This window comes from Mustela lutreola, chromosome 12 (genome assembly GCF_030435805.1).
Source record: "Mustela lutreola isolate mMusLut2 chromosome 12, mMusLut2.pri, whole genome shotgun sequence".
Classification (NCBI taxonomy): domain Eukaryota; kingdom Metazoa; phylum Chordata; class Mammalia; order Carnivora; family Mustelidae; genus Mustela; species Mustela lutreola.
The window spans coordinates 53,014,510-53,041,625 of record NC_081301.1 but is presented as its reverse complement, the minus strand read 5'-3'; the positions used below and the strand labels follow the sequence as shown (position 1 = coordinate 53,041,625).

Genomic DNA, 27,116 nt, shown 5'->3' with positions numbered 1-27,116 from the left:
ATGCCGTTTTACAGGTAAGGACTGGGCGCCTGGGTGGCTCAGTCCGTCAACTCTTGATTTTGGCTCAGGTCATGTTCTCAGGGTCTTGAGATCGAGGCTATTCACTGGACATGGAGCCTGCTTAAGATTCTCTCTCTTGAGGCTTCTGGGTGGCTCAGTCAGTTAAGATCTGCCTTCGGTTTGGGTCATGATACCAGGATCCTGGAATCAGGCTCCCTACTCGCCACAGGAGCCTGCTTCTTCTTCTACCTCTCCCACTCCCACTGCTTATGTTCCCTCTTCTGCTGTGTCTCTCTGTCAAATAAATAAATAAAGTCTTTAATGATTAAAAAAATATTCTCTCTCCCTCTCCCTCTACCTCCACCCCCTAAACCCCAAAAATAAAATGCAACAAAGGTAAGTCCAAGTCACAATGGTTCCCTGGTGAAACAGTGAAATTCTTCCCAGTAGCTGGCTTAAAATAAAATAATCTACAATTGCTCAGTTATTTTTGCCCAAGGGCAGACACCTGGATCTGGTGTCCATTAGAGAGTCATGGGTTTCTGTAATTCTGGGGGGACTTGGGGGTAGGACATAGGACTTGTCAACAATATGAATTCACAGAAGGAACATATGACTAGCAATTTCATCATACCCTTTAGGGTCACACACTGGGTCAGAGGGGAACACTGCTGAACACTTGGGTCTCTTTTCCACAGAAGAAAACAAATATGGCTGGCCTCCTGGTGTTTCCTCTTACCATATCCTGCACACATTCTTTAAATTGCTTTGGAAATACAAGATGTTCTTGAATATGCGAGTTGTGGCCATAGTCAGGAAGTCAGCAAGTGAAGCATCAACGCTTCCCTCTCTAGCACTAAATTAATATTTCTCCACTCAGTCTTCCAGGGGCTCTGTCATCTGACTTCACTTCTTGGTGTTCCCACCTCTTAGTTGAGTCTCCTCACACACTCAGATGCACCACTTCCAACCTGGGAACTCCTGCCCACATTGTCCCCTTCTCCTGGAAAGTCCTTCCCCCTCACTACTCCACACTCCCTTCAGCTGCCCTTACCAATAACATGGATACCCGTGTTCTAGAGAACACATCAGTCAGCCATCCAGTGTTTCTCCGAAACCATTTTAAAAACTGATGTTTGGGGGCACCTAGGTGGCTCAGTCAGTTAAGCTTCTACATTCGGCTCAGGTCATGATCCCAGGGTTCTGGGATTGAGTCCTGTTTTGGGTTCTCTGCTCAATGTGGAGCCTGCATCTTCCTCTTCTATTCCCCCTACTATGTTCTCCCTCTCTCTCTCTCTCTCTGTCAAATAAATAAATAATAAAATAAAAAATAAGATGAAAACAAACAAACAAACAAACAAATAAATAAATAAAGCATTGAGTAGGAAGAATTTACCAGGCCCTCTTGGGTGGAGATGGGTTTCCCCTGAGGGACTAGCAGATAGCAAAGCAGTGGCATATGAACAGTGGCTATGGGTCAGGTCTGTAGGTGGTACTATTGGTATGAACTCTGTTGCAGTAAGCATGAGACACTGATAGAAGGTCCAGGTCTTTGTGTAGCATTTTGGAGTTTGGATGACAGCCCACACTGCATACTAGAACTTTATGGTGGTAGGGTGGTGTCCTGGTGGCTCAGTTGGCTGGGTGCCCGCTTTCGGCTAGGGTCATGATTTCAGGGTCCTGGAATCGAGTCCCACATCCAGCTCCCTGCTCTGTGGGGAGCCTGCTTCTCTCTCTGCCTCACTTTCTCATTGTTTCTCATGAATAGATGAATAAAATCTAAAAAAAAAAAAAAAAAAGGTAGTAATGTGAGGAAACCATTTTTTTAAAAAGTTTAACAAAAAAAAAGAACTTTGTGATGGTAGAAATTAAGGGGATGGTTCAAGCAAGACAGTGGGTGGGAATTCCAATGGCAGACTCAAATCTGAAGGGGAGGTCTTGGACCTCTATTACAAGTTTGGAAAATCAATGTTTTAACTTGAATAAATATTTAAAATCTGCTTGTCTTTCTTTCTTTCTTTTTTAATGATTCTCAATTCTGACAACATTTTTGTGTTCATAGACCAATCACCAGAGCAGAGCTTCTTCTAAATGCTGCAACTAAGGATACAGAGACTCCATTCATGCTGTTGTACCGATCAGTAATATGGCTTACCTTGACTTAAAAGGGAAGTGGAGCCCTGCCCCGCCCTTGTTAAAAAATCTCACTTCTGATCCACTCTTCTCAGCCTGCTGTTCACTCCTAGACTCTCTTGGTTTCGACCCCCCAGCCTCCAACCCCGATCCTTGTTTGTAGCTTTCATCTTTGTCTTGAGCTCAATCCCATCTTACTAGCTGCATACTCAACTTCTCCAGACAGAATTTTTTTTTTTTTAAGATTTTATTTATTTATTTGACAGGGAGAGACCCGGTGAGAGAGGGAACACAAGCAGGGGAGTGGGACAGGGAGAAGCAGGCTTCCCGCCGAACGGGGAACCCCATGTGGGGCTCCATCCCAAGATCCCGGGATCATGACCTAAGCCGAAGGCAGATGCTTAATGATTGAGCCACCCAGGCGCCCCTCCAGACAGAATTTCTACCTTGTTCTGTCATCCCAGGAGACAGGGCAGAAATCCATGGCCAGTCCAAAGTGTCAACCCCACAGTGTGATCCCAGCAGGCTGGCTCCAGTTCCTGAAGAAGGTCAGGGAAGAGGAAGAAAGAGATCCTGGGGTGGTGCCCTGGCCTCTGTCTCCAATGATTATGGGCAGAGGTGACAGGAGAGGATGGTCCTCAGAGTAAAAACGTAGGAAGACAGATATGGGAAAGAAATTAATGAGTTCAGTTTTAGGGGTGTTAATTTTGAAGTGTTTCACATCTCCCTCTTGAAATCAGTATAAAAATCAGATACAAAAACCTGGTACACTGCAGCCCGGTGTTCCTCTAGGACTCCTTCCCCAACATCCCTTCTTCCCAATGGACTATTCCTCCCATTACTTCCAGTTTACATGTGTCATCTCACTTGCCAAACCTGTGTGAGCTGCTGGAGCTGCCTTTGTCTTTGAACCCCACCACCAGCCAGAGCATGTAATGTGTAGTCTGTGTTACATTAAGTGGGACGGATATCAATGAAAATTCATTGAACTGGTTACCATGAAGAGACCAGAAGTACAAGGATTAGGTTTGAACAAGGACCAAAAAAAGGAAACTTTTTCTATAAAAGAAAGAAAGTAAAGGTACATTGTAACCGTTCCCCCAAAAAGCTGACATTGTTTTACACCCTTCAACAAATGAAGTACAGGTTTATGATTCACTTTTATTAGGGAAAGTCCTAAATTGGCTAGTCACACATTTGGGAAACCAAGTCAGAGTCAAATTCCTTATGACATGCTTTAAATTTATAAACACAATGCTTGCTTAATTATTATACTGAACAGGCAGGTAATCTTGCATTTAGGGAGCTCCCCGTTAGTAGCTCCTGAGTGAATGAAGAAAAAAACCTTCTGGCTTGTCCAAGGGGTATGGGTACTAAAGGCAGAGAATCAAAGGAAAAACATATTCTGGTTACAAAGATTTACTTTAGCCACCACAGGCTTACTTTCCTCAGGAACTCCCCTAACAGCTGTGTATAAACCAGTGTTTTATTAACTTACTCAAAGTGTTGAGGTATAATTTAAATTTGAACAAGATAAAACTCAGCAAATGTTAGTTGATCATTTCTTACTTAGATAAACACAGAGCAAGAAGCAATAGGACCATCTCTTCTGGGAAATTTTGTATCCCTTTGCACTTAGACAAATTTGGGGGCAGGATATGTAATTATTTACAGAGTAATTTTTAAACAAAATTTTCCATATTTTTGTTTTGATTATTTTGTTCTTTGGATAATCTTTATTTGGTTCAAATTCTCTCTGTCATTTGTCCCATAAAGCCACATAGGGCAAGAACTTAATTTACAAGATCATGGGCCTATAGTCAACAGAGAAGTCAACCCACCTGTTCTCAGATGCCCTGGCTGCTACTGTGGAAACAAGTAAACCCAGATGCAAACACCATGGTGCTCTACTCAGTGATAAGAGTCTTCTTTCACAACTCCTCCCCTGGGCATGGAGCTGTCTTCATGCCTATAAATCATGGTCAAGTGGTTAAACATTGCTCTTCTCTCATTAGGTTTTTAAAATTAAAACGACTTTATTTCTTATTACGAAAGCAATGTCTTGTGTGATAGAAAAATCTGGAAACGCAGATAAGTAAAGCGAAGAAAAGAAAAACACCCCTGAGGTAATTGGACTTCTTGCTAATAGGTCAACCGGTGAGACGGGGATGGAGATACACTGCTGACTGGTGTAGACAAGAAATGTCTGCCAAAAAACACTGGGGATAAAGGTCCAGCAGTGAGTGTGCCTGAAATGTGCTAGGAATCCAGTCCTGGCTCACACGTCAGAGCAGCTCTCAGTCCCAAGACTAGTTTTGCCACATACTAGTGGTTAGGAGACATCCAAATGAGTGTCTGCGTCTTCGAGAACTTTGTAATTTGTGGCATACAGTAGACAACCAATAAATGTTCAATGAATATTAGCCAAATTGTTTTAGGAGACAGTGAACCATTTCTCATAATGTTGTCATTGGTCCACATATATTTTAATGATAATTTCTCTTTGAGGTAACTCCCTTCAGATTTTGTCTCTTATTTCATAGCCTCAAGATTATTCATTTTGAATAAAGCCAAAAGTTGCTCATAGCTGATTTTATAAAATCCTGGAAGGGCCCAAAAAGTTTTGGAGAAACCACAGTATGAGCCCAGGTTACTACTATGCTTCTTTTTCTCCCCCCCCCTATTACTGGAAATATAATGGTACATTACATTACTCACACTTGAAAACAGTGGGTTGATTACACAAGATGGTCTGTTCTGATTGGTTACTTGTGCTACCAGGATGAATTCTCAGTTGTCACAAAAGCTCTTCAACATGGGTTCTGCCTATGATTTTGACAACTCAGGGATTTGGAACAGTGTTCTGCCACAGACTTTATTATGTTTTTTTCCAGGTCATGGCAGAAAACCCTTTTTTTTTTTTTTTCCAACTTCCATCAAAATAAAAGGAGGGGCACACCTAGGTAGCTGAGTCCATTAAGTGTCTGCCTTCAGCTCAGGTCAGGACTGAGCCCCATGTCAAGCTCCCCACTCAGCGCGGAGTCTTCTTCTTCCTCTCCTTCTGCCCCTCCTCCTGCTCATGTGTTCTTAAAAAAAAAAAAAAAGAATAACAGGAGAAAAAGATTACTATGTATGCATACGGGGGTGGGTCTTATGGAATGGAATGAAAACCCCAAAAGCCCTAGATGCTTATATACCATTTTAACAAAGGGCGATAAATTTTTGAAAAAGAGAGACAGAAAAAAATGATTCCTTCTAGGGACAGTAAATTGTGGAAAGGTAAATATACAGGGAAACTAATGAAAGATAAGGATCATTTTAATAAGATTTGTGTGTGCAACTCCATCTAGGTGCCCGCTTTCCATCTGCGGAATATTTCTGTTTGCAGAGCTCTTCTACAAAACTTCCCAGGAGAGGGGATTTATGGCAATCCTCATTTTTCAGAAGTTTCTGCTCTTAGACAAAGGAAGTTCTGAGGAGGCTTCTCTCTGCATCTGTTGATTCTCAGCTATCTTCAGCTCAAAGTAAATATGCAAAGGTAGTGTCCTCGGGGGTGGGGTACTCTGATTCCTTTCACTCTCATAATTAGTCATCTATTTGAATACCCTGAACCTCAGAGAATGGCTTTCTCCAATGTCAGAGACATTTTCCCCATCACCCTTTTAAAAACAAGTTCCCTAGTTTCTTTTAATCATTTATGTTGGCTACAGATCTTTGCTTTTCATCTTAATTGTCTTATTCTAAAGTGTCTAGTGTCTTGCAGTTAATATCCCAGAGAATTGTGTATTCCTTCATTCAAATACCAATTACTCATAGAACTCAATTACTCATATCAATTATGCATGTCCATTCACCATAGGACCTAGAACAGCCCAGAGCAACCAGGAAGTGTCCCACTCTCACTGGGACCACACCTTCTTGGCTTTTATAAACCATGTTGGAAGCTTATTTCTTGAGAAATATAACTTAAATGGGGAAACTTCATACTTTGTCAACAATTCTCAATAGACTTTCTTTACTCTCAAAGTATCTGCAATCAGTTTCATTCCTACTGCATAGTATTATGGGACGAAAATAGCCATGAATGACTAAATAGCTGATTTAGCTCTAGCCTGGGTTGACTTTGCATATAGCAAACCAGTTTGTAAGGAAATTGTAGTAGAAACAACAGGTCCTGATTACAGTGATCATCTGTCTGTGGACATTTCTCAAAAGAAGAAATAATTTTAGGGCTACTCTTTGTTTGGCAGCATCAATATATGTGCTTGGAAGGTGGCAAGAAGGAAAACAAGCCTTATAAATCAAAAGGTTTCTAAAAATCTACTAAGTTAAAAAAAGAAGTCAGGACAGTGGTCACTTCTGTAGAAGCAGGGGGCCCCATCATGAACTTCAGATGCATTATTAATTTTTATTTCTTAAGCTCCATGAGAAGAAAGAGAAGAGGAAGAAGAGGAGTTTGTTATGGGGACAGAAAAATGGCCCAAACTGACTCTATCTCAGAGATTCTGATTCAATTGTTCTGAGTTGGAACTAGATTTGGCTTTTTTTTGGTAAGTATCCAAGGGCAGTTAGAGTTGAAAAGGCTCATTACAGAACAAAACAGTTGTTAATGTAATTAGGAGGGAAAAAAAATTTGGTCAGTGGGGCCATCATTTAAAAGTCATTTCGCGGGGTGCTTGGGTGGCTCGGTGGGTTAAACGCTCTGCCTTCGGCTCAGGTCATGATCTCAGGTTTCTGGGATGGAGCCCTGCATTGAGCTCTCTGCTCTGCCAACCCGCCCCGCCTGCCTTTCTGCCTACTTCTGATCTCTGTCTGTGAAATAAATAAATAAAATCTTTTAAAAAATTAAAAGAAAAAGTCATTTCACTTGCCATTTGCAAAGATGTGGATGGAATTAGAATGTACTATGCTAAGTGATATAAGTCAGATAAAGATAAATACATTATGACTGCACTCCTGAGTGGAATGTAAGAAACAAAACAGATGAGTGTATGGGAGCGAGGGGAAATGAGAGAGCTGGAAGGAAGACACTTATTAAGATGGCACGGGGGGGGGGGGGGGCACCTGGGTGGCTCAGTGGATTAAGCCTCTGCCTTCGGCTCAGGTCATGATCCCAGGGTCCTGGGATCGAGCCCCACATCGGGCTCTCTGCTCAGCAGGGAGACTGCTTCCCTTCCTCTCTCTCTGCCTGCCTCTCTGCCTACTTGTGATCTCTCTCTCTGTCAAATAAATAAATAAAATTTTAAAAAATAAATAAATAAAGTGTTTTAAATAAAGGGGTTCTAGCAGTCTGCATCAAGGGGAAAAACAGATCTAAATTGGATGCTTTATAGAATCACCAATGTGATCTAATACAACCAAAGCAAACAGTGTATGGACCCTCTTGGATAAAAAAGAGTTCAACTGGTAAGACATTAATCAGTGGGAAGAACTGCTGTTTTAGCAGTTCTTATGCTTGGGAGGTTTCCAATTGGCTAAAAAAAAAAAAAAAAAAAAAAAGAAGGAAGGAAGGAAGGAAAGATGAAAGGAAGGAGGAACAATTGTTAATAGGGACGGGGGTTAAAAAGAAGACATTTTACAAAGTTTTAAAAAAATGTACTTACCAGGGTACCTGGGTGGCTCTGTCCTTGGGCATCTGCCTTCAGCTGAGGTCATGATCTCAGGTCTGAGTTGGAGCCCCCATTCAGGCTCTCTGGTTAGCAGAGGAGTCTGCTTCCTTCTGTTCCCCTCACTCCCCTCCTGCTTTCTCACTCTCTCTGTCTTTCGCTCTCAAATAAATATCTTTAAAAAAAATAAAATTTAAAATTAAAAAAAAGATTTACCCATGTTGATCCGTGTAGCTATAGGCCATTCATTTCATCACTGTTCAGTATCCTTTTATATGAACGTATCAAGATTTATCCGTTCTCCCGTTAACGAGTATACAAATTGTTTCCAGGTTTTTGTGATTACAAGGAACCCTTTAATGAACTTTTAGGCACATGTCTCCTTGAGCAAGAAAAGGAGAGGTTTTTTGATGATACATAGTTAGAAATGGATTTTTTTTGCATTGAAGGATATGAACATTTTCAACTCCACTAAATATTGCCGAATTACCCTCCAAACTGGTTGCGCAACTTTACATGTGCCCTAGCACTGTGTGAGAGTACTTAACGTTCCAGTGCAAGTTATCAACCTTTAAAATTTTTGTCTAATTTTGCCTCTTTAAAAAGGTTGCTTATGGGGCGCCTGGGTGGCTCAGTGGGTTAAGCCGCTGCCTTCGGCTCAGGTCATGATCTCAGGGTCCTGGGATCGAGTCCCGCATCGGGCTCTCTGCTCAGCAGGGAGCCTGCTTCCCTTCCTCTCTCTCTACCTGCCTCTCCATCTACTTGTGATTTCTCTCTGTCAAGTGAATGGATAAAATCTTTAAAAAAAAAAAAAAAAAAGGTTGCTTATGAAACAATATCAGGTTGGGTTTTTTGGTTTGGTGTTTTTTGTTTGGGGGTTTTTTTGGTGTTTTTTTTTTAATTTGCACTTTTCTGTTTATAACTGAGTCTGGTCGTCTTTGCATACATTGATTTGCTTCTCTTGCTTCCTCTTTCAGGAATCACTTATTTACGTGCTTTGACCATTTTTATATAGGAATTTTTATATAGGACTTCTTTTCCTTTTTAAATTGACTTGTAGAAGTTCAAGAAGTATTCTGGATACTATCACCTTCTCAATTGTGTGTGAGTTGTAAATATCTTTGTCCTATTTGTGACATCATTTCATTCATATTCGAGGTCTTTTTTATCCAGAAGTTTTCATTTTATTTTATTTTATTTGTTAAGATTTTATTTATTTATTTGATAGAGAGAGACACAGCAAGAGAGGGAGCATAGGTGGGGGAGTGGGAGAGGGAGAAGCAGGCTTTCCACCAAGGGAGGAGCCTGGTATGGGGTTTGATCCCAGGACCCTGGGGTCATGACTTGAGCCTAAGGCAGACACTTAACAACTGAGCCACCCAGGAGCCCAGAAGTTTTCTTTCTTTCTTTTTTTTTTTTTAAAGATTTTATTTATTTATTTGACAGAGAGAAATTACAAGTACACTGAGAGGCAGGCAGAGAGAGAGAGAGAGAGGGAAGCAGGCTCCCTGCTGAGCAGAGAGCCCGATGTGGGACTCGGTCCCAGGACCCTGAGATCATGACCTGAGCCGAAGGTAGTGGCTTAACCCACTGAGCCACCCAGGCGCCCCAGAAGTTTTCATTTTAATATTCAAAATGTTTAAAACTGATGGCTACCAGAGGGAACGGACAGGGGTGAAGTAGGTGATAGGGATTAAGGAGTGTACTTGTCGTGATGAGCGCTGGGTATTGTATGGAACTGTTGAATCACTGTATGTACAACTCAAATCCATATTACACTATGTGTTAACTGACTGAAATTTAATAAAAATATTTAAAATGTTCTTTCAAAAATCTTTCCCTACATGTTTTATGCTTATTGTGTCTCATCTAAGAAATCCTTTCCTACCCTGAGGGACATAAATATATTCTTCTATATTAACTTCTAAATTTTCTTTTTTTTTTTTAATTTTATTTATTCATTTGAAAGAGAGAAAAAGCACGAGTAGGGGGGACAGGGAGGGAGAAGCAGACTCCCAACTGAGCAGGGAGTCAGATAGAGGACTCAATCCTAGGACCTGAGCCAAAGGCAGACACTTAACCATCTGAGCCACCCAGGTGCCCCTAACTTCTAAATTTCCTAAAGCTTTTCACTTCACAATTAAATCTTCAATCCTTCTATAATTTACCTGCTTATGGTATAAAGTGAGGATCTGATTTTTTTTTCCTGCATATGTAACAAATTATTCCAGCACCATTCATGGAAGAGCTTAATGATCTATAACAGTAACTGTCACATCAGGTTTTCAGCTTCCTCCCCTCCATAGGTCATTACTTTTATTTTATTTTATTTTATTTTTTAAGAATTTATTTATTTATTTGACAGACAGAGATCACAAGTAGGCAGAGAGGCAGGCAGAGAGAGAGGAGGAAGCAGGCTCCCTGCTGAGCAGAGAGCCCGATGCGGGGCTCGATCCCAGGACCCCGGGATCATGACCTGAGCTGAAAGCAGAGGCTTTAACCCACTGAGCCACCCAGGCCCCCAGGTCATTACTTTTCTTAACTTCCTATGTATCTTTCCAGAATCTCTCTCTCTTTTTTAAAGATTTTATTTATTTATTTATTTATTTATTTATTTATCACAGAGAGAGAGCACAGCCAGGGGAGTGGAAGGCAGACATAGAGGAAGAAGCAGGCTCCCCGCCAAAGAAGGAGCCTGATGTGGGACTCGATCCCAAGGAGCTGCTGAACCTACTGAGCCACTCCAGGTGTCCCTCTTTCCAGAATCTCTTTATGCATATACAAACTAATATAAATATGGATCTTATTTTTCACCTTTTTTCCCTCAAAACTGTGTCCTCCACCTTTTTTTATATACAATATCTTTTAAGGCTCTTTGCACATCAACACATAGATAACATCCTCATTAATTTCACGTGTCATCTTATTTTATGTATGTATCTACGTATGTATGTTTAGCCAACCTGCCACTGAGAGACCTCAGGTTGTTTTCTACCTTTTCCTTTAGTAAATAATCCTGCAATAATGAACCTTGTGTAAACATCTTTTTTCCCATGGGTAAGAATATCTGTAGCATAAATTTCTAGAAGTAGAAATGCTGGGTCAAAGGCTATATAGGTGCTTGTATGTATTTTGTATGTATGCATACATACATAGGTGACTGTATGTATTTTGGTAGATGTTACCAAACCTTGCCGTTGTTATTGTATTGGTTTACACCCCCACCAGCGTGTATCACAATGCCATCTCCACACAGTTTTCCCACAGAACACCTTATCAGACTCTTGGTGTTCTGGCAGTCTGACAGGTGTTCACATTCCTTGCTCCTCCTTCTGTTGGGTTACTAGTTTTTGTCCTCTCGATTTCTAGGAGCTCTTTATATACTAGAAAGACCAGTCCATTACCCATAATATAGGTTGCAAATATTATTCCCCAGCTGTCCATCTTTTCACTTTGTATACTTTTTTTTTTTGCTTTTGGTTTTATTTTCATGCAAACTTTGCATTTATGTAATCAATTTAAGAGACTTTTCTTTTATACCTTCTGGATTTTAAGTCATAGGCTGTAAGGGCTTTCTCACATTAAGATTTCAAAGGATTCCCTCCTGTTTTCTTCTAGAACTTCCATGGTTTTATTTTTCACATTTAAATATTATATCCCTGAGGGCACCCTGGTCAAGGGTTGCAGTCTTGATTTCAGCTCAAGTCATGATCTCAGGGTTGTGAGATTGAGCCTAGATCAGGCTCCATACTGGGTGTGGAGCCTGCTTAAGATTGTCTGTCTCGGGGCGCCTGGGTGGCTCAGTAGGTTAAAGCCTTTGCCTTCAGCTTAGGTCATGATCTCAGGGTCCTGGAATCGAGCCCCGCGTCGGGCTCTCTGCTCAGCAGGGAGCCTGCTTCCTCCTCCTCTCTCTGCCTTCCTCTCTGCCTATTTGTGATCTCTGTCTGTTAAATAAATAAGTAAATCTTTAAAAAAAAAAAAAAAAAAAAAAGATTGTCTGTCTCTGGGTCACCTGGATGGCTCAGTCGGTTAAGTGTCTGCCTTCAGCTCAGGTCATGATCCCAGGGTCCTGGGATTGAGTCCTGCATTGGGCGGCGGTGCACACTTCTTCTCCTGTCTGCTGTTCCCCCTGTTTGTGTTCTCTCTCTGTCAAATAAATAAATAAATTCTTTAAAAAACTTTTTTTCTTCATATAGGTCTTAGACATTTTTTATTTAGTTTATTCCTAGATATTTTAATTTTGTTTTTGTTGTTGCTATTGTAAATGAGGGTTTTCTTCTGTTTGTCTGACTGTGGTGTATATATATATACATATATATATGTATATATATATATATATATGAAGCTACTAAGACTTTGCCTAACTTATTTTACTTGGTAGTTTCTTATTCAGTTATCCTGAGTTTCCCAAGTTTATAATCATAACATCCACAAACAGTAATAATTTTACTTTTTCCTTTCTAGTTTCTACCTCTCTAATTTACTTCTATTGTCTAACTATATTAGCTAAATTCTTGGGCACCTTGTTACATAACGGTAGTGATAAAGCACGTCCTTATCTTGTTCCTGACTTTAATGGAAATGTTTCTAAGTTCCGCCATGAAGCAGAATGTTGAATTTTGAGTTGAGATCAATCCATTTTGCCATGTTAAAGAAATACCTGTTTATATCTATTTTATTCAGTATTTTTATTGAACATAGTTCAATTGAAATTTCTGGAATAAACTGTACCCCAAATTTCATTTCCTCCTGCTTTCTGGCCACATCCTTCTTTTTCTCCTCCATCTCCTTCGTAAGTTCTTATATTTCTGATTTGGGTCTTCTTTGAGAGAAGCAATTTCTTATATTTTTAAAAAATTCATAGCAAAATGGTGACTATTTGCAACACTATTTTTTGTTGTGTCTTCTCTGGTTAGTTTTGCTGCTGTTTCTCACCTTTTATAATTTCAGTATCTTGGTTTGGGTGTCATGGCTTTTTTGTGACTCAGTATGGAATGAGCTGAGGTTCCCTGGCCCAGCTATTTGTAGTAATTATTCTCAGAGAGTCTATTTTTGCTAGCATTTTCTGAGGTGAACTGTCTCTGAACCATTGCATTATTTTCCGCATATCTTTGTTGCATGCCCTGAAAACTTGCAACCCTTTCCAGTTTTTTCTTTCATTGTTATACATTTAGTACTTATAAAGGCTAAACTTCCTGGATTAGCTACATTAACACGCATGAGGCTATTTTTTTCACATTAATAAGATGCCCAAATAATTATTTTCTGGTTTTTAATGACTTGATGATGGGTGGGGAATGGTAGACGAGTCTTGTTTCCTTTGACAAAGTAGAAATAATTTTTTGCTTTAATTATAAGGTAAAATATTTTCATTTTTAAATGCAGATAATATGGAAACATGGCTCTGCAGTTCTACCATGAATAATTTCTTACCGATCACATTTTGTTGTTTTAGGCTTTCAAGCTTTTTTCTAAGTATACTCTGAAAGTATACATGCTCACGTGCATTTTTTTTTTTAAATGAAATAATAGCATGGATTCTATTTTGTAACCTGGTTATCATGGCCCTCTTTCTGCTAATAAATATAAACTATAGCTTTTCAGTGAATACAGCATCATTTATATCACCAGTCTTTTGCTGATAATTACTTAGGTGATCTCCTGTTTCCACAACTATAAATAATATTTCCATGAATATCTTTTGCTTTTGTCTAGTTGTTTTCTTTTGTTTTTATTGAAGTATATTTGACATAAAATAGCCTATTAGTTTCAGGTGTAGATCATTATGACTTGGTATTTTTATCCACTGCAAAATGACCCCCACAATAAATCTACTCACCATCTATCAGCATACCAAGTCATTACAATAGTATTGACTATATTCCTTATGTGTACACTGCATCCCCTGACTTATGTTGTTATAACTAGAAGTTTACACCTCTTAATCCCCTCCATCTATTTTGTCCACCTCTAACCCTCTTCCCTCTGGTAACCAATAGTTCGTTTCCTGAATCTATGAATCTGATTGGGGTTTTTGTTTGCTTATTCATTTGTTTTATTTCTTAGATTCCACATGGAAGTGAAATCATATGGTATTAGTCTTTCTCTGTCTGACCTGTTTCACTTATCTTCATACCCTCTAGGCCCATCCTTGTTGTGGCAAATGGCAAGATTTTACTCTTTTTGATGGCTGTGTAATATTCCATTGTAATGTTTCACATGTCTTCTTTATCACTTCATCTATTGAGGGCACTTTGGTTGTTTCCATATCTTGGCTCTTATAAATAATGCTGCAATGAACATAGGGGTGTATGCATCTCTTCAAACTGGTGTTTGTTGTTTTTTTTTTTTTCTTTCATATAAATACCCAGAAGTAGAATTGCAGAATCTTATGGTATTTCTCTTTTTAACTTTTTGAGGAACCTCCATACTGTTTTCCATGGCAGCTGTACCAAACTACATGCCCACCAAGAGTGCATGGGGGTTTCCTTTTCTCTACATCCCCACCAAAACTTGTTATTTTTTTGTCTTTTTGATAATAACCAATCTCATTATTTTCCTAGAATACATCAATTATTAAGTAGAAAACCACTAGGTCAAAAGGTATAGCTATTCTATTTTTAAAAAGATTTTATTTATTTATTTGACAGAGATCACAAGTAGGCAGAGAGACTGGCAGAAAGAGAGGAGGAAGCAGGCTCCCAGATGAGCAGAGAGCAGGATGCAGGGCTCGATCCCAGACCCTGGGATCATGACCTCAGCCGGAGGCAGAGGCTTAACCCACTGAGCCACCCAGGCACCTCAAGGTATAGCTATTTTAAAAGCAAATCACTGTTTATTAAATGTAACTTCAATTAAGCCTGAATATAGGGGCACCTGGGTGGCTCAGTGGGTTAAAGCCTCTGCCTTCGGCTCGGGTCATGGTCCCAGGGTCCTGGGATCGAGCCCCGCATCAGGCTCTCTGCTCAGCGGGGAGCCTGCTTCCCCCTCTCTCTCTCTGCCTGCCTCTCTGCCTACTTGTGATCTTTGTCTGCCAAATAAATAAATAAAATCTTTAAATTTAAAAAAAAGCCTGAATATAACCTTACATTCATATATTGATTTTTACTACTACAGTAAATAGTTACAAAATGTTCCTACTCATAAATAATTTATAAACAGGGCGCCTGGGTGGCTCAGTGGGTTAGGCCGCTGCCTTCGGCTCAGGTCATGATCTCAGGGTCCTGGGATCGAGTCCCACATCGGGCTCTCTGCTTGGCGGGGAGCCTGCTTCCCTTCCTCTCTCTCTGCCTGCCTCTCTGTCTACTTGTGATCTATCTCTGTCAAATAAATAAATAAATAAATCTTTAAAAATAATAATAATAATTTATAAACAAATCTATTTATAAATAAATAATTTATAAACAAATCTCAAATAAATGAGAATGCCTAATTCTCTCATGCCTCCCCTCTGAGGACAAAAGTTTCCCGTCCCCTCAAAACAAAAAATTCTGTTTTATGTTATAGTCCATCTAATACTTCTGTCTTCCTAGAAGAAGAAATGATATATTAGAATTAATTTCTTTACCATGTCTTTCAATAGGATAAAAAAGTCTAAGAGTGACCATAAAAAGACATATTTTATTTTATTTTAAAGATCCTATTTATTTATTTGACAGAGAGAAAGACAATGAGAGAGGAAACACAAGCAGGGGAAGAGGCAGAGGGAGAAGCAGGCTTCCCACTGAGCAGGGAGCCCCAGGACCCGGGATGACAACCTGAGCTGAAGGCAGACATTTAACATCTGAGCCACCCAGGTGTCCCAAGACTGTTTTTTTAAGTCGGGTTCATGAATGTATAATCTGTGTACAGAAAATACTCTATTGAATGTACAGATTTATGAGTTTTGACATATGCATTCAGTCATGTAACCACAATTAAGATATAGAACGTTTCTATCAACCCAACAAATTTGCTCAGGCTTTCTTTTTTATTATTATTATTATTTTTTTTAATTTATTTAACAGACAGAGATCACAAGTAGGCGGAGAGGCAGGCAGAGAGAGGGGGGAAGCAGGCTCCCTGCTTAGCAGAGAGCCCGATGAGGGGCTCGATCCTAGGACCCTGGGACCATGACCTGAGGCGAAGGCAGAGGCTTAACCCACTGAGCCACCCAGGCGCCCCTGCTCAGGCTTTCTTATTGGCAATCCCTCCCCAGCTCCAGGCCCTGGAAACAACTAAGATGATTTCTATTCAAACAGTTTTGCTTTTCCAGAATTCCAATTAAACAGATTCATACAGACTTTTGAAACTGGCTTCTTTTACTCTACAGATGGAGATATAAGAGTTGATGTTGCAGTACAGAATCTTCGGGGCATGCTGGTAGGCAGGAGACTCGGGGCAGGTTTCCGTGTTTCAGTCTTGAAGCAGAATTACTTCAAGAAACTCAGCCTTTGCTCTTAAGAATTTCAGCTGATCAGGGATGTCTGGGTGGCTTAGTTCGTTAGGCACCTGCCTTTGGCTCAGGTCATGATCCCAGTGTCCTAGGATCGAGTCCCACATTGGGCTGCTTGCTCAGCGGGAAGCCTGCTTCTCCCTCTGCCTACTCTGCCTGCTGCTGCCCCTGCTTGTGCGCTCTTTCTCTCTCTGACAAATAAATAAATAAAAATCTAAAGAACAAAAGTCATTAATGTAAAAAAGAAAAAAAGAACTTCAACTGATGAGACAAGGCTACCACATTAAGGAAGGTATAGGCATTACTCTAAATCTGTTGATTGTAAGTGTTAATCACATTTTAAAAATATATTTGCAACAATATCTAGACTCGTGCTTGACCAAACAACTGGGCATCAGATCCTTGCCAAGCTGACACATTAAATTAACCATCACATACATAAGTGTACATTTAACTAACTATCCCCTCTGTTTTCTAAATTGGCTGTACCACCAGCAATGTATGAGTGTTTATGTGAGTGATTTTTTAAAAACCTTCATTTGTTCAATATTTATTACATACATACTATTTGCCATAAGCCCTGGAGATGTAAAGAAAGTGAATCAATGTTAACCTCAAACATCTGTAAACATCCAAATGCGTATTTTCTACTTCCAAGTATCAAGCATTGGAGGAAGTCCATATATTCTAACACAGGTTTAAAAGGTCGAGTTTGCTGTTCAGTGTTACACAGCTCATAAGCCTAGTTTACTAGTCAGTTGATCATAGCCTTCAAAATTTGGCTGGCGGGTGCCTGGGTGGCTCAATGGGTTAAGCCTCTGCCTTTGGCTCAGGTCATGATCTCAGGGTCCTGGGATCGAGGCCCACATCGGGCTCTCTGCTCGGCGGGGAGTCTGCTTCCTCTCTCTCTCTCTCTCTCTCTCAATGCCTGCCTCTCTGCCTACTTGTGATCAGTCTGTCAAATAAATGAATAAAAAAAAAAATCTTAAAAAAAAAATTTGGCTGGCATTTACAAATTTAACCATATCTGTCTTGCTTCCAGACATCTTGGCAGCTACTCCTGGTTGGTGCAATCCTGCACCTAAAGAAAGATTGTGGCCGCAAAGAAGATGAAAAAGGCACTGGAGTCAATCAACTCCGGGCTCCAACTTGTTATGGAAAGTGGAAATTACCTGCTAAGGTACAAACGACTCTGAAAATTATCAGACATAGCAGAACAAAACTGGTCCTCCTTGCCAACGACTGCCCAGTCTTGAGGAAATCTGGAATAGAAGATGGCGCCATGTTGGCCAAAACTGGCATCCATCACTACAGTTGCAATAATATTGAATTAAGCACAGCCTGTGGGAAATACCACAGAATACGTTCGACAGCCACCATTGATCCAGGGATTCTGGTATCATTAGAAGCATGCCGGAACAGATGGGTAAATCATGCAAAATGTTACCTTAATAAAACTGACCAGAGCTTGTCTAAAAAGAAAAAGAAAAATGTAACCATCTTATACATGCCCTCAGCAGAGACGAATATCTTAATTAGAGGATAAAACCAGAGAGATTCAAATTAAAAGCACATTGAGATACCACCTTACACCAGTTAGAATGGCCAAAATTAGCAAGACAGGAAACAACATGTGTTGGAGGGGATGTGGAGAAAGGGGAACCCTCTTACACTATTGGTGGGAATGTAAGTTGGTGCAGCCTCTTTGGAGAACAGTGTGGAGGTTCCTCAAGAAATTAAAAATAGAGCTTCCCTATGAACCTGCAATTGCACTACTGGGTATTTATCCCAAAGATACAAATGTAGTGGAAAAAAAGGGCCATCTGTACCCCAATGTTTATAGCAGCAATGGCCAGGGTCGCCAAACTGTGGAAAGAACCAAGATGCCTTTCAACGGACGAATGGATAAGGAAGATGTGGTCCATATACACTATGGAGTATTATGCCTCCATCAGAAAGAACAAATACCCAACATGGGTAGCAACATGGACAGGACTGGAAGAGATTATGCTGAGTGAAATAAGTCAAGCAGAGAGAGTCAATTATCATATGGTTTCACTTATTTGTGGAGCATAACAAATAGCATGGAGGACATGGGGAGTTAGAGAGGAGAAGGGAATTGAGGGAAATTGGAAGGGGAGGTGAATCATGAGAGACTATGGACTCTGAAAAACAATCTGAGGGTTTTGAAGGGGTGGGGGGTGGGAGGTTGGGAGAACCAGGTGGTGTGTATTAGAGAGGGCACAAATTGCGTGGAGCACTGGGTGTGGTGCAAAAACAATGAATACTGCTATGCTGAAAATTTAAAAAAAAGAAAGAAAAAGAAGGGTAATACCACTCCAGTGAGCTCTGCCTACCTCAGCTGATGGACAGACCCAGCAGCATCTGCATCAAAAATCAAATAACACTTTCCAATAAAAATCTTAATGACAACCTCATACAAAAGGACTAGAACCACAAGGATCATGGGCAGTGGCTTTGAGAGAAATGAACAGAATGAGCCCAATATTTATGACTTTCACTTTGAGCATCATTTCACCCTTTAGCAGCATGGGAAATCGATGACTCGGAAATCAGGAAGCTCATAGATGAGCAGGGCTTAGCACCCAATGGATAAAACTACCAAGGAAGTAACAGAGCTGGAGCTTTCCACAGCAAACTCGCCAGGTTTTCAGGACTGCTCCCAGCGGGCCCTCCCCAGGGCCTGGCCCCACAGGGCCTCAGTGTTTGTCCCAGAACTCTCTCCCTCTCTCCTGGGATTCTACCTATTTCTCTTCTCTCGCCTTCATTCTAAGGCCACCTGCTGGGGAAAGCTCTCCTGGCCTATCTGCCCCCTGGGTGCTGCTCCTCACCCACCCCATTGCTGGGGGTGAGCACTGCGGGGTCTTTCCCTATTATCCATTTTCATGTTCTATCATTTCCTCTTGTTATCATCCTATTCTCTGTTCCCACAATTCCTTTAAGCTTTCTTCCTCTTGCTTTCCCTTTGCTGCCCTTCTCTCCAGCTTAAGCCTTAAGTGCCTTCACAAAGACAGACATGCTCCTTTTTCCAAGAGAAAGGCTCTGGGTTATGGTGGATAGCCAGCCACCAAAGTCCATGCCCTATAACATAGGCCCTAATATAAAATACTGGTGAATAGGTATCCACAATGGAAAGACGTCCCTTTGGGGCACCTGTGTGGCTAGGTCGATTAAGCGTCTGCCTTTGGCTCGGGGTGGCTCGGGGAATCCTAGGATCAAGTCCCGAGTCAGGCTCCCTGCTCCCTCTCCCTCTGCCTGTCTGCACACCGCCCCCCTCCCACTTGAGCTCACTCTCTAAAAAATAAATAAACAAAATCTTTAAAAAAAAATCATACACACACACACACACAAATACACACAAAAGATGTGCCTTCTTCAAAGACATAAGCCATCCTACATTGTGGCTACACATAAAGACACAATTACTTCAATATTCTTGTTGGGTAGTCCTTCACATGCCCATTTCCCATTCTTTTCTTTTCTTTTTTAAGATTTTATTTATTTGACACACAGAGAGAGATCACAACTAGGCAGAGCAGTAAGCAGAGAGAGAGGGGGAAGCAGGCCCCCCGCTGAGCAGACAGCCTGATGCGGGACTCGATCCCAGGACCCTGGGATCATGACCTGAGCTGAAGGCAGGGGCTTTAACCCACTGAGCCACCCAGGTGCCCCCCATTTCCCCTTCTTCTTCACCAACCACACCCAAGTTTAGTAAGTGTAGCAGTGAGTCAAGCTATAGAAAACGACATTTCTTCACCAAGGATGACCAATGAGAGGTGAGTGGTTGTGAGCTGGGGCTTCAGGGAAAGCCCATTAAAGAGGGCTGGTCAGCTGACACCTGACATACCCTTTTGCCTTTTCCCCTTTGCTATGGGTCGCAATGTGCTCCCCACACCTCCCGCATTCATATGTCAAAGTCCTAATTCCTAAAACTGACTGTATTTGGACATAGGGTCTTAAAGTGGTAGTTGGGTTAAACCAAGAGTTATAAGCATGGCCCCTAATCCAATATGACTGGTGTTTTTAGAAGAAGAGGAGAGTAGGACACAAATATGGATGAAAAGGGAAGACTGTGTGAGGACACAGGGAGAAGCCAGTCAATTATAAGCCAAAGACAGAGGCTCCAGAAGAAGCTAACTCCACCCACACCGTGATCTCTGACCTCTGGCTGATGTAATAAATTGGGGCGGGGGGTGCCTGGATGGTAAAGTTGATTAAATGACTTACTTTTGGTAAGGTCATCATCTCAGGGTCTTGGGATGGAGCCCCCCCATTGGGCTCTGCACTCAGCTCAGAGTCTACTTCTACCTCTCTCCTTCTCCCCCAGCTTCCCCCACTTTCAAGAAAATAAATACATCTTTGAAAAATAAATAAATAAATAAATAAATAGCTGTTTGTTGCTTCAGCCACGAAGTCTGAGGTACTTGAGGCAGCCCTAGGAAGCTAACACACCTCTCCCTGTCTTCCCACCTCAAAATAAGTCATGGAATCAACCACAGAGCCTTCTTAAAACCATGGAAATCCTCGTGCTCCTTGCTCAGAATGTGGAGCTGGGAGTTAGAAGACCCCAGGACACAGACGACACCATGCGGCCCTCTAGCCTACATCGTCAACAGCTCTGTTGGTGCAGGTCTTTATATCAGCAGCCATGTGCAATGTTTACCTCTTTACCAATTGGGCACTTTTTTCCCAGCCCCATCTCTAGCCTTCCTTACAAAATCATCCCCCTCCCTTCTCTCTGATTTTCTGGAACCTCCTCAGAAGAAAGCCACGCATGCAGCAATCTATTGGCTCCAGGTCCTTCCTCTCTGCTGTCTTCCCATGTGAACAGTCCCTAGTGTTAGGTCACCCGGAGGACCTCCCCCATGGCCACTGCAAGTGGCAGCTCTAAGAGATCTCTGAAACCAATCCCAAATGCTTTATTTCCCAAATCTAGCTCTCAGATGGCCTCCGCCCCCGACCCTGTGCCATCCTCTGCCATCAGGCCCTGAAGCACCTGAACCCTGGAGTTTCTAACAATTCACCTCCTCCAGCTTCTGGCTCAGCCAGGCAGGAGCTCAGCACCTCACCTTCTTCTGGTCTTATGCCCCTCTCTTTAACTTCCAAACGCCTCTCTTCAATTCCAAAGTAGAGTCATCTTTGATTTGCTTTTCTCTTTCCCAGAATGTTTGCACCAGGAGAAGCATTTATGGAAATCAGTTGCACTTCTGTCAAAACTCTCTGAATTCCAAATACCAGAACCCAAGCTATAGTATTGAGGAGAACGCCCAATTGTGAAAAGATCAGACGAAGTTGATATTGGCCTAGTATTGCTAATTCGTAGAGTAACTCTAGTGGAAAGGTTATAGCTGTTAGAGCCCGCAAGCATTTTGGAGCAATCTCAAAGTCCACATTGTCCTCTGTTAGTTACTAAGAAATGATTCTACCAGAGCCAGGGTAGAGAGCATGAAAAAATTTTCCAGCCTGTTCTTTCACCTTTCTCCCTTGAGTTTTGGGCAATCACTTCACGATCTAATTATTTTGCAGGAGGATTTTTTACATCTGAAAAAGTCCTCTTTTCTAGGTTAAAGGGAAGCACACACTAAGGTTCACAGTGGCTCTCTCGCAGAGGAAGGATTGTGAATTGTTATTGCTTCCTTATACCTTCCTATAATTTCAAGTTTCCATAAAGACCACATTTGTGCTATAAAAAGAATAGGTGCAGGGTTGTTGTTGTTGTTGTTGTTGTTGTTTTTAAATAGAGGGAAATCTGTCTTCCTTCCAGACTTATCTTAGAGAAACCCAATTCAAACTATTAAACATGTCTATTATTTTCTTCTTGAATGGGAAAATGGATGTGTTGGCCCCTGGCATTTATCAACACCACTAACATGATCGTTTCATTCTAACCTCCTCAAGGCCAAAGAGTTGCTTTCCCCCATTTTGCCCTCTGGATAAAACCAATGTTTTAGACACTGTGAACATAATTGAAATAATCTAAGTCAGATGATTCAAAAGTCTAAGACCGGAAGAAACAGCTGGTGACTACAGTAAGAAAGTCAGTCTACAAAGCAGCTCTTACACAGTATCCTGGGGAAACCGAGCATTCAGCTGTGTGGAACAGTTTGTGTTTTGGTAAGACAGCCTAGGAAGCCATTTTTTTATTGCAAGAGTCTTTTTTTTTTTTTTTTAAGATTTTATTTTTAGGAGCACCAGTTTGGATCAACAGATTAAGTGTCTGCCTTCGGCTCAGGTCGTAATCTTGGGGTCCTGGGATGGAGCCCCATGTGGGGGAAAAAAAATCCCTGCTCAACGGGGAGTCTGCTTCCCCCTCTCCCTCTGCCTCTCGCCCCTGCTTGTGTGTGTTCTCTCTCTCTCAAATAAATAAATGAAATCTTTGAAAAAATTTATTTCTAAGTAATCTCTACACTCAAGGTGGGGCTCGAACTTAAAACCCTGAGATCAAGATTCTCACATTCCACAGACTGAGCTCACCAGGAGACCCCACAAGAGAATTTTTTAAGCCCAAAGAAGAAACGTGCTGAAAGCTAGGTGTCTCTTCACCCTGAACGGCATTCTTAAACAGTGGTGGGAAGTCAAGTTTGATTTTATTTGGGATTATTTTATTTTATTTATTTTAGTTAAAAGATTTTATGTATTTATTTGATAGAGAGATGAAGAGCACATATAGGCAGAGAGGCAGGCAGAGGGAGAGGGAGAAGCAGGCTCTCTGCTGAGCAGGGAGCCCAATGAGGGGCTGGACTCCAGGACCCTGAGATCATGACCTGAGCTGAAGGCAGATGCTTAACGCAATGAGCCACTCAGGCGCTCCTATTTGGGATCATTTTAGAGAAATGTCTAGCTCTCCTCCCTTCAGCCCTCTGTACAGCGGGGATGGTAACACCAAGAGAGGTGTTAGAAGAATGAGATGAGATGTTCCCCCATGTATGCAATTAGTAGTAATTTAATTTCAATGTGAATAATCAAGGAGCTGATTAAATGGGTAACTCCCCAACCTTTTGCTTCTCATTTTTTTCCTCCTCCTGTCGGACCTGATAACTTCAGTCCCTTTCATCTCTCTGTCTATATGTGTAGACAGTGGTATGATAATAGGAAAACCAGTCAATTTTTGCTTCTACTTCAGCAACACAGACTAGGGAGGACTACTGCACAAATAAGGACTTTTGTCCACGAGCTCCCCATTTCATTTATCCATGCTCTCCCGGTTTTCTCAAGTCTATAGCATTCTTTTTACTAAGTGTACTGAACCTGGATATTGGCTGGGGAAAATAAACACACACAAGAGCACTTCTACCAACAGGACCCCAGAGCTGGAGATGCCTCTGTTCCTCCCAGTGCAGGGCAAGGGCTGAGTCAAAAGTGCCAGGGCTACCTTGGGCTCTTCCTGGTTAGGAGAGCTCAACCTCCAGCCCAAGCTTAAACCTGAAGGCAGAGATGAGAGCCAGCAGTGACTGATCACCTGTAACTACCCATAGTCCGTTCACTTCTCACTTAATATCTAATTGGTTTGGCTGAATCCTATGAAAGAGGTCGCCATTCATGTAAACCAAAAGTGTTTGAGTAGTCATAATCTCATGTGGCTCAATCTAATATTTGTCATTATATGTATGTCTGTTCTATAGAGAAGGAAATTTTTTTCCTAAAGCAGTCCCGAATCTTTCCACTCTAGCTCCTGTGCCAGTTGAAGGAAAAAGTCCGGCCTGGGGTACACCCCATTTAAAAAAGTTGGCTCTGGGGGCGCCTGGGTGGCTCAGTGGGTTAAAGCCTCTGCCTTCGGCTCAGGTCATGGTCCCAGGGTCCTGGGATCGAGCCCCGCATCGGGCTCTCTGCTCAGCAGGGAGCCTGCTTCCTCCTCTCTCTCTGCCTGCCTTTCTGCCTACTTGTGATCTCTGTCTGTCAAATAAATAAATAAAATATTTAAAAAAAAAAAAAAAAAAAAAAAAAGTTGGCTCTGTACAGGTGTGCCTGTTCCCACCACTTTAACCCCAACGCACTGGCCCATGGTCGCACTCCCTCCTGGGCCCTGCTGGCCTCCCAGCTTCATCAAACCCTAAAAGTTATGCCCTTGAATTAGCCAGTTTCAGTCTGAAAAAAGAACTACTCAAAGCATTCTTGTTTGCCACCTAAAAGAAAAGGAATTAGGCGGCTATACCACATACGTTCCTGTATCTAAATTTGTCTGATTCACAAAAATTCAGACAAATCTCTCTCTCTTTCTGGGGTTCTCATGGTTATCTGCTCAGTGAACAAAATGCGACTATTCTACTATTTGCTAAGATGGTTGTATGTTTGGGAATCTCTGCTAAAGCCCGTTGTTCTCTTCTCTGAATTTCTGGAGTTCTTATTAGGCATCTACCCATTTCTGCAAACTTTATTGAGCCCTGTGATGATTAACTTTATGTATCAGCTTGGCAAGGTTCTGAGCCCAATGGTCAGAGGCTTTTCTAGCTGTTGCTGCAAAGGTATTTATGGATATGATTAACGTTTATAATCAGTCGGCTTTGTGTAAAGCAGATTAGCTCGATAAAGCCTCATCCCATCAGTTTGAGAGTCTTAAGAGCAAAGACTGAAATTCCCCGAAGAAGCAGTTTCTGGCTCAAGACAGCAACCTAGGGACACTGTCTGAGCTTCTAGCCTGGTGGCCTGCCCTGTGGATTTTAGACTCAGGACTACAGTAGCCCTGCTACCTGAATGTCTAAGACTATGAATTTCAGACCTGTCGATCTGAGTCAATCCCTTAAGATCAATCTATCAGCTGTCTATCCAATTAGCTAGCAGCCATATTCCTGGTTCTGTTTTTCTGGAGCAGCCTCAGAATGTGGGCCAGGCACTATACTAATTAATGAGGATCTGGATAAACCTATGATGAGACATCTTAAGGTCAGGGCTATTAGAATGAGAATAAATTGGTGTGGAAACCACAAAGGAGATGACTTATTCTGCCTGGGGGTAATTAAAGAAGTTGTGCTTACAGAATTGGCATCTGCTCTGGAGCTCAAATGGCAAGAAGGCATTACCAGGGTGTCCAGGTGTAGAGGAGGTGTTATTTGGGGAAAGGCATTATAGGAACCATTCACTAAGCCCAGGATCCTGTGAATCCAATATGGTGCCCAAATATTGCATGTACACATTATGAAGCACCGTGAAACCAGGACGGAGAAGATTGGGACCAACCAAGTTGTAGTGGTTGTATTGAAACTGAGATACCACTTCTTGGCCAAGGTTGGTAGTGGAGTTTAGAATTAAGTGCTAGCTGAGACTCAGGAAAAAAGCAAAAGAAATATCATTTCAGCACAAGGTAAAACTCTTCATTTTGAAGATAGAAAAGAATCTAAGGCAAGAGAACGTCACTCTTCAGGCAACAAACACTTGGTGAGTACTTACCCTTGGCCAGGAAATGTTCTAGGAGCTAGAAATATAGCCATGTATCACATGGAGGTCTTAGGCTATACAGCCTGGGGGTAGGCAGAAAAGAATTACATGTTCCCCAGTCCAGCCCAAGCTAGAACTTATTCAAATGGGGGTCACATTCACAATGTCAACCATGTCCTTGCAAAGTCTCTCAGTTATTTCAGGAACTATCATTGTCAGACATCTATCATTAACCTCCTGCTCTGCTCTGGTCACTTTAAACATCTGCTGTTGAAGCCCCTGCTGTCAGGCAATCTGCCTCAGGCTGTTTCCACTGCTTCCCCCACCACCCACCTCAGGGAAAGCACCTCCAACCACAATGTTCCAGATGGTTTAAATATATATATACTTATAAATAATTATAAAATTAATTATATATATAAACAAACAATTTTTATTAGTTTTCTATGGTGGCAGTTTTCTATAGTTTTCTACAGTATTTTTTATTTTAAAAGAATTACCCCAGGGGTGCCTGGGTGCCTCAGTCCGTTAAGCTTCTAACTCTTTTTCTTTCCTCAGGTCTTGATCTCAGGGTCGTGAGTTCAAGCCCCACACTGGGATCCAAGCTCAGCATGGAGCCTACTTAAAAAAAAAAAAAATTACCTTGTACATCAGGCTATCAAGAATTAGAATGATTGCTAGTAAGTATTGGCAAAGATGTGAAGAATGGGAACACTATTGGTAGTGATGGGTTTAGGACATGCCACCCCAAAATGTGGCACCTTGGCATATTGAATATCTTAAGCAGAAGGAATTTGAGAAAATGGCAAATGGGGAAAGGTGTCACCCACATACCCTTCTCCCTTGAAACAGGCCAATGAAATTCCCACGTGAAAGCTGCCTTCTCTGTACTAGGAGTAGGAAAATGTTCTTATCACCAGAAACAGGGAATCTGGGGCTGAGAAAAATGGACAAACTTTGTTCAACTAATACTTATCTTCCAGCTATTTCTTCATGACTCACTCCTCCTTGTCCCAGCCCTTTTGTCTTGTCCATTCTTCACAAATTAATTGTTTGTCTAACAGGTATCAAAGCTTCCTGCTCTAGTCACTGCTTTGGGCCCTCATTCTACTGTGAAGACTCCCATGTACATGTAAAAATCTAATAAAATGTGTATGCTTTTCTCCTGCTCACCTGTCTTTGTCAATTTGTTTTTCAGACCCAACCAGGGGTCCTGAGAGGGTGAAGGAAAACTTTTTCCTCCCCTGCACTGGTGACTCCTATGATCATTCTGGGAGGTAATATGGTGGTACTTGATCAAATTCAATGAATATATTCCTTATGTCCCGGCAATCCCACTCCTGGTATACTATACCAGAGACATTCTGGTATGGCCAGATTGGTATAGGCCTTGTGGACAGAGATGTTCATTGCAATGCTTATGTTTTAAACCCTAGATCTGAGGCAGAAACAATTCTGTGCAGCAGTTAAAGGCAACATGTTAGATACATAACAACACAAATTTTTAAAACTTAGGGCTGAGTTTTTAAAAAGTTAGAAAACAAAAACGT

The 27,116-nt window shown here is 41.5% G+C and overlaps 1 pseudogene; it reads left to right on the top strand.

The window, feature by feature from the left end:
• On the top strand, positions 1 to 22,686 carry LOC131812134 (large ribosomal subunit protein eL30-like; annotated as a pseudogene).
• Positions 22,687 to 27,116: the final 4,430 nt, after the last annotated feature.